Source organism: Bactrocera neohumeralis, chromosome 6, assembly GCF_024586455.1.
Source record: "Bactrocera neohumeralis isolate Rockhampton chromosome 6, APGP_CSIRO_Bneo_wtdbg2-racon-allhic-juicebox.fasta_v2, whole genome shotgun sequence".
In the NCBI taxonomy this organism is placed as follows: Eukaryota; Metazoa; Arthropoda; class Insecta; order Diptera; family Tephritidae; genus Bactrocera; species Bactrocera neohumeralis.
This window is the reverse complement of record NC_065923.1, coordinates 11,462,155-11,471,006: the sequence shown is the minus strand read 5'-3', so window position 1 is coordinate 11,471,006 and position 8,852 is coordinate 11,462,155. Positions and strand designations below refer to the sequence as shown.

The 8,852-nt window shown below is 37.4% G+C and overlaps 1 non-coding gene across 1 annotated transcript; it reads right to left on the bottom strand.

Annotated features, from left to right (window-relative positions):
• Window positions 1–8,465: 8,465 nt before the first annotated feature.
• Trnar-ucu (transfer RNA arginine (anticodon UCU)) lies at window positions 8,466–8,539 on the bottom strand. Its single transcript has one exon. It is a non-coding gene; the product is annotated as a tRNA-Arg (tRNA).
• Window positions 8,540–8,852: the final 313 nt, after the last annotated feature.

Below are 8,852 nucleotides of genomic sequence, written 5' to 3'. Positions count from 1 at the left end.
TCTTCAGTTTATAGCTGACGTATAAATTGTCCGATCTAAAACCATTCAAAGATCTTTCTCTACCCTTTTATGCTAATAAATAGGCACATATGAAGGGAATTATGGCTTTTGTGCAGACGAGATGATCCAAACTAAGTCTTTTTCCCAGGGCTTAGACTGGTCCAACCGCTTAAGAAGTTTTCGACGATCTGAAGATTTTAGTCCGGAAAAAATCTTTCCATATTTTACTTAACAACTAAATACTGTTGACCGTCTTCTTCAAAACTTTTAACTTCGATTTATGGTTTTTGGTAGAATACAGTGTCTTTATTGAAGAGAGTACCCTGTAACCACTAAACGGAATTGGTTGAATGCACAATAGCATTATGAAAGTCCGCTTAGCTACATACACACATAAACCCTCTGACATATGCATGAACTTGCACTTGCGATTTGCTGTGTGTGTATGTGTGTGTACGCTGCTGTGTCCCAATGTCAGAGCAATGCGATCCACACACAATAGTCATGCAGTGCTTGTTCGTGGCACAAAAACATGGCGACATTTCCGCTTGCCTTTTCAACAAAGCACACACACACACACAGTGGGAACAAAGCGAAAGTGGCAAAGAAAAATAGGAATTAATCTACGGAAAAAATAACAGCAACGCACGAATGACTTTTAATTACATTTCAAAGCTTTATTTCGCTCTGGTTACGTTTTCTTGAACGGTCAAATGCATCATGCCACGAAAGAGTAAATAAAATGTAAAATGAAATTCATGACAAAAGCAGAAAACACTAAAAAAGCAGAGAAAAACAACAAAAAACGAATTCAATAAAAGTGAGCTAGCAAGAAAATGCCAAAGGACATACGTCGACCGTGCTTTGTATGTATATATATGTGTGTGTGTTGGATTGTGCGCAAATGCAGTGAATTGCAGGCGAACGACAGCCATTGAATGCAGTATTAAAATGCGGCGGAATTGCTGTGTTGATGTGTGTGCGCATGTGTGCTGTGGTCTGGCTGTGTTGGTGAAGGAGGAAGGAAGGCAGGAAATGAAATGGCGCTGACATGCCACTTGCCAACACGCAACACAATGCCAACAATATTATGCACATTTATATGTATGTATGCTTTATAAGTATGTATATATATAAATACAAACGCAAACATTTATTGCTTTCACATACATATGTATGTCATGCATGAAAATGTGTGGATAGGCCGAGCCACAAATTGACCTATCTGATTACGCGTTCATATTTGCAGCATATTAATGGCATGTAAGGATTGCCATTTGTTAAAATATGCGACCGAATCAAAGGCAGAAATTTATTCCATAAACGAATTTCAATTTTATTTATTAATATGCAGTTGTAATTCCAATAAGGGAAATGCCTCATGTACTACTGTGGGCAAAAAATAGTAAGATTTGTTAACTTTAATTTCCCGCGAAACCTCATTCGTCGAAATATTTCTTTTCTAAGCTGATCAAAATAATCAATAGCGTTTAGTATAAGCTTGTCTTTCTGAAGTTCATAAACGCATTCAGCGATTTTTTATGATAAGCTAAATTATTCAACAAATGTCTTCGGAGATAATTGTTTGTCGGGTTTTTGATTTGTAAAATTATTTGAAGAGGTTCGAAAACGCGATGACGACAAACCACGTGCAGGACGGCCATTAGGATCGACGATTAACAGAAATCCTACTGGTTTTATTGGAGTTTGGAGTCATGTGTAGAAGATCACGCAAGTGAGGAAAGTTCTTTGATCGCCAATCACTTGGGACTGGCCAGAAACGATTCTTTTACATATGGCTCAAGCAGCTCACGACTTCCGGTCATATGTTCTGGGTAGCCTAAGAACATCCCCTACACAGGGTTGTGCCCAATCAACAGTCAAAAACAGCCTCGGAAGAGAGACCCCCCTTTTGATGATGACCACGACAAACGATATTAGGATTATGATTTGTGGGCATGCACCTGGAATGTCCGGTTCCTTAATTGGGAAGTTGCCGCTACCCAGCTGATTGATGTCCTCTTGAAAATAAAGGCTGACATCATCGCCGTCAAAGAAATGCGATGGACGGGATAAAGGCTGAGGCGAGTAGGTCCTTGTGGCATTTAAAGGGAGCGCAAGTTCGGTGTGGGATTCGTGGTGGGAGAGAGACTCCCGAATACTGCCATTCACCCCGGTGAACGTCTAGCTACAATCCGCATCAAAGCGAGTTCTTCAACATATCGCTTATTTGCGCCCACGACACGACGGAAGAGAAGGACGATGTGACCAAAGATGTCTTCTATGAGCGCTTGGAGCGCACCTATGAGAGCTGCCACGATGTCAAAGCCAAAGTGGGAAAAGAAGGTATCTTTGGCGCACAGTCGGCGAGTTTAGCCTTCACGAGGAAACATCCCCTAATGTGTTGAGTCTGATCGATTTCGCCAGGGACCGAAATATGGTTATCTGTAGTACTTGTACTAGATTCCAGCATAAGGAAACACATCAAGCTACCTGGCTGTCTCCGGATCGAAAAGCCTCCAACCAGATCGATCATGTTGTGATAAACGGAAGACACATCTCCAGTGTTTTAAATGTGAGTACGCTCCGAGGTCCTAACATCGACTCGGACCTTTATCTTGTTACAGCCAAGATTCGCACTCGCTCGTGTGCAGCAAAAAACGCATTTCGACAAACACAAGGAAGGTTCGACGTCGAGAAGCTGCAATCACAACAAATACCCGAACGATTTTCTACTCGACTCAGTGTTAAAAAGTCTACCGTCGATCTTCTTATATGACTTTCGGTATTCTGTGAAGAAGTTCATATTCACCGTTTTTGTTCAATATTTTGCTCCCCTTCTTCCTATCCTTACTGGTTTAAAAGAAGACAACTGAACTTTCCTAATAAAGCGTTTACATCTTGGTCTCTAGAACTTCAGTTGGTGGATACCAAAACTTATTGGATGGCATACTCTCAAAACTTGCTTATACAAATTGCGCGCATGCAAACGGGTCGTACTAATCTAAGAAAAAACTATTTATCAATTCGTTTTATGAACGGAATGAATAAGAAGAAGTTCGGATATTATTTAATCTTGAGTGCAATTCCAATATACATTTCTCATATAATAATTTTCAGCTGAATTCCATCGGCTTGAAGCATGTTGTGTACGAGGAACTTTGCACTGTGAACAATATCCTTTTGCATTATCTTCTATTCTGAAACTAAAACTGCCTCGCTGGTTAACACAAAATATTCAAAAGTAACAAAATCCCCTTTTCAGAATACTAATGATCTTATCTTGCTAAGAAAATTTTAAAATTTCAAATTTCATTTAATTATAAATATTAAACGGCCATAAGGAACCAATATTTCAAAACCCATATTTCATTGTTGGTTCTTCAGGTTTTGGTTTCATTATATTAATAATGTGAAGATAAAATTATTGTCATGAAAATTTTCGTGATTTATCTTGATTTCTTTCTTTTAATCCAAAAGAGTTTCCAGCTTGCATTGTGTAACTATTTTCAAAAGAAGAAAGAATAATTAATAACTATCTATTTGACTCATCACATTTCAGTGGATTTCTTCATAACTTTTGCAATCGCTTTGTTCTTTCGAAGAAAAGCAGTCAATCACGACAAATAATTTTTCTGACAAAACCACATACATTGAGGTACACAGTCTTATAACAACTCAAATACATATGTACATATTTATATATATATATATATATGTATGTATGTATGTATATATGTATTCATGTAATATATACAAACATACCTATATATCTATCTTTGCTCAACAATTATCGCACGCTTCATCACCTAACATGCCTTCATGCTCGCTTACTAACCTGGCTATAATCGAGCTTATCAGCTGTGTGATCTACTAAACGTGTCACGCACAATACACTAATCCCGCACTGCGGCCACTCGAAGAATGTATGACAAAAGAAATGACTTGAAAACCAAACAACAACAACAACAACAAACAAAGGTAATTGCAACTGTAACTGAAAGGTTGACAATTGTAAGCGTCAAATGTCAAATTGTAATTAATTTTTGTCATCACAACAAACAAAGCGGGACAACAAGAGAAAGGTTTGAATGCCACAGATTGCGCACACCCACACCATGGAGGTATAGGTACGTAATACGAAATGAATTGGAAAAGCCAAGCGCTTCGTGCGGTGTGTTGGTGTGCGGCGATTGCAGCAGAAATTGGATTAATTGAAATTCCACAAGCATTTGCGGGTGGCGGAAAACTAATCACGGCGCGCTTAGCATCGGATAAGACGCAACAGTTACAACAAAAGAGTAGCCAACAAACATTATTGGTATACTATGTAAGGCGGCAGCGATGATGGTCTCAGTGGCTCGTTAAAAATCGATCACGCAACGACGGTTGATCGTCAAAGGCTGATATAATTTACGAGCTGCCTTTAAAACTGTCACAACTTGATGTGAGTTTCCACAACAACGCATGAATATGTATGGCTGAGCTCCACGTATAAATATACATTGGTAGATATAATAGAATGTGACCTGTAAGAAATATTTTTGCAATAAAAAACAATAGCGCTAGAAAAGGGAAGCATGGATGGGTCGAAGCTAGAAATGAAGGTTGAAGAAAGAGTTTACTGTAGTGTTTTTGAGGCAAAAGTGGCTGTTAATAAGGTGCCAGTAGACGTACTGCTATGAAGTGCAGCATCTTTCACGGAGGTGAGCATTCATTTCGACAGCAGAGCGGCAATATTTTACGCTCAAAGCTAGGTGTATCTGCCCTCACTTGAAATAGCATCAAGCTATTTCATCAATGAACTCGTTTTGATGATCGGTAATAGTGGAATCACTGGTAACTGCAAAGCCATGAGCTAACCAAAGAACGTTTATTAGAAAGAGAACGTGTTGTATATCCTTGCGTTGTAGCACTGGACCAATGGACCTACTGTGCGCTTAGCGGGCGGTGGTCGGCGACCCAATTCTGGCCGACTGCAATATCCTTTTGGCGTAGAGTAGAACTCTACTACTTCTGAACTACTGGCAATTTTCTTCCTGCCGCAATTGTAAGGTTTCTTACTGGAGATTGTCCAATAGGTATTTATGCGGTAAGGAAAAAAAGTGGTATAGAGGAAAGTCCCCATTGCTTAGCTTTTGTAAGAATCAGGTTGAAACATTTCGGCATGGGCTCTATTCTGTTCTATAATTCAAAATCTGTTCTATTCGAAATTCGGATCTATCTTATAATCATGCGAAAGTTTTGGCATCCTGTCCTGGAAAAAATATTTACATTTTTCGTGTTTGCTTTCTACAACTCAAAAACTAACGAATACTTTATTCCAAACTAAGAATGAAAATACGAAAATTGAATAACCAAATACAAAAAATTCCGATTTTCGAATCGAGTTATGGAATAGGTCCACGGAAGGCATAGCCGACACTGAAATAAGCCGTCTGAACAAACATGTAATAGGCTCAAAGTGCTTTATCGTCGTGACGAGGGTCTTATGATCAATGGTTTCAGGTACCCCAACCAACCGGCGTTCTAGGCTGTCCAAATGAGATCTCAGTAAAAATCGATCTTTTGACCTAACCAAAAAAGAACAACAAGGTCTTGGAATTTTTATATGTAAAATGCTTAATGAAAAAGGTCTAGTCAAAACAAGTCGGGCCATATACTTCATAGACTATTCTCTACTTTAATTTTTGATCTTTTATAAATCCTTGATAAGATTTTAACAATATCAAAGACAACCTTTTTTAAGACATTATTTATCTGTTTAAGAGGTTAAGTGAGCCCAGAAGTTTCAAACCATGAAATTATGACTTAAACTTGTGGCCTACAGTACACTTAAGGGCACTAAAATCCATATTGAATTAGTAGTAAGAAATAGTGTTTTCTCTGGCGGAACATTTGGAAAAGCTAGTTTCAGCACTTAGCTTTTTGAAAATGCTGATTCAGGAAATTGTCCCAGTTGACCCCATTTATCAATTTCTAATTTTTTTATACATGGATGTTTAATAAGGTCTGATATATTCGAATCGATTTCACATTTTTCTTATAACCAGAAAAAACTGTCAAATATAAGCCTTCTTCGTACTGAGGACTAGTTAAACTGAACCATAATATTCCTATTTTATTTATTTTTAGGCAAACATTTTATTATATCATCAAGTCCTAAGATATTACTCTTTAGTTACTGAAAGTTAATTTTACTCACAAGATTTTCGTATGCAACCACTTTCCTGCAGGGTACCCAAGCACTGCCAGTTCTGTATGTATATACTGCCATATAGAAAACTGATATGAATCGCTTACGACAAATGCATAGCCAAAATCGACGTTTCTTGATTGAAGAAAAACAATTTTCAAAATTTTTTAATTTTTTGGGTTTATGAGAGAAGAACCGCAAGCGCAACTCACATATAAACGTACATACATACATACATTAGATACGCTGCAATTTTATGCCTTTCCACTATTTGAATGTTTATGATGTTTCAAATTTTTATGCGCCAGAAAACAGAAAACATTAATTGTTGTTGATTTTTACCAGAGATTTATGTGTTACATGCGATAATTAAATGTCACTCAGGTTGTGGGGCTTGCTCGTATTTTGAGGTCATAAATTCTTTAGCACATTTTTTTTCGAATAATATGTGTTGGAGCCACACTGATGGTTGCGATTACTTTTGAATTCATGAATTTATGAATTTCTGTTTGTTATTTGTTACTGTTTTCCATCGTTAACAATAACTCAGTGATTGCATAACATAAGCATACTAATATTACATGAATACAAAATTTATTGAGTTTAGAAAAATATTTGTATTTTTGTGTGTAGTTGTGTACTTGCCTGGATTTGATGACCATATTTCGGTTTTTGGTAGTTTTATAGCTTCTAGGCGCATTATTTATGGCACTTGTGGCATACAAATCGAAAAGTTTATTTTAGTTTTTAATTGCTTATGGATTCACTGAAAGGATCTTTGTATTTCTATTACATTTTAATTGACGTTTCGAATGTGAATGTAAACAAGTGATCATGTTACCAACTTAACGATATTTAATGATACAGCAACCAATGACAATAACCAAAAAAAAACTACATTACAATTACAGTTGTCAGACTAGAGAACTAGGTTAGGATAGGTTAGGTTAGGCAACGTGTAAATCAGTTTTGGCGCTTAGCGGTTGCAGATAGGGTGCCGTTACATTGTTCGTGGCAAGTAGTCAACCTACAGGATACCAGCCCATGACATGAATTTCAATAGGTTCTACCCTATCCCATCCCTCACTAACGATACCCTTTTCATTATGCGGGACAAGAGCATAAAAGATTATCTATTGTTTTCCCGCTGTGTTGTGTTTTCTGCAGTATCCTCGATTTGTCAGCTTCATTCTGCGGGCCTGTGCCGCCAACAGAATGTGACTAGTGAGTATTCCAATCATGTTACAAAAGTCCTTTCTATCAAGAGTGGCAGGTGCCACCCGAAACCACTCTTGGCAATTTCGTTCACTATCTCATTGCCGTCGATGCATTACAGGCTGGTACCGCAGCTTCTCCAATGGCAAAAACCTAAAATGCTATACAGTAGTCCACCCTTAATTTCTAAATTGGCGCCAACCAAACCGCCTTTACCCACTGAGCTATTTCCAAAGCTTCTGTATGTTAATTCTCGTCTCACCGATTTTGCCAATTTATAGATGACAGCGTTAGTACTCATTCAAGGGGCGTCACTGGTGTGGTTTTTAGAACTCTAGTTATACACAGCACAGCCATCCGCTGAACCATTTCCTTTGGCTTCCGGTAGCAAACTAGTCAGAAAACCATCGAAAGTTATTCCAGAAATATAGTACAGTTTCGGCGGTGAAGCTATTTTTTTCAATTAAAACACGAAAAGCGGGAGCAAACTCCACAATCAAATGGTTCCTGGGATTTAATCAGGCAGTTGTATATCTGTATTAAACTAAATGGGCTGAAAAATCTACGACTTTTGGTGAAAACTGCAAGCAAACAAAAAATTTCTATTTTTATCTCAGAAATCATAGACTTAAACCATATTAGATTTAGCCAAATGATATTTCTTCTTGCTGAAGGTAATGATCTCAGCAGGACACTACTTCTTCCGTTTTATGTTGTTGCCAGTGAAAGTCGTTCAGAGTGCCCGAAAACACGACATTCGGCCGACAAGACTGTATGCAGTAATTTTTAGGTTTCTCCTGCATAATTGATCATGGTAAAACATTTAACAAACATATTACTGTGCGTTATAAAATTAATTGGACGTCAATTTTAAAAATGGAACAAAATTTCGAGCCAAGAACTTTTTATCCCAGATACTCCTTTCAAACAATTTGATATTATCGGCATGCCCATCTTACTTCTACTGACTGATAACTAGTTACTCCCTAAGTCTCTTCATTAAATAATTACAGCTTGCAACTAGTCTTACTATAAAATCAAAATAACACTAACATGAGCCCTTGCGGGGATCGAACCCGCGACCTTTGGATTAGAAGTCCAATGTGCTATCCACTGCACCAAAGGGCCGATATAAAATAATTAAATGAATAAGTGAACAAAAGAAATGAAAGTAAACTATTTTTACGAAAAAATATGTTAGAAAACATTACAAAAATTTTGATAAATCGAGTAGAGAACGAAGAAGTTGTAGAAACATAAAACACAAAATTATATTGACACAACTGTTTTAGGGTTTAGAAATTGGGTCACGATGCAAGAAACTGTTTGCCTATGCAAGCAAATTTGTTGTATTTTCACTTTTTAAAGCAAATATAAAAAAAGTTATTTTGTCACATCTGTCTTTAATAAACTACAGTACGAGCTACATACGTGTATATTC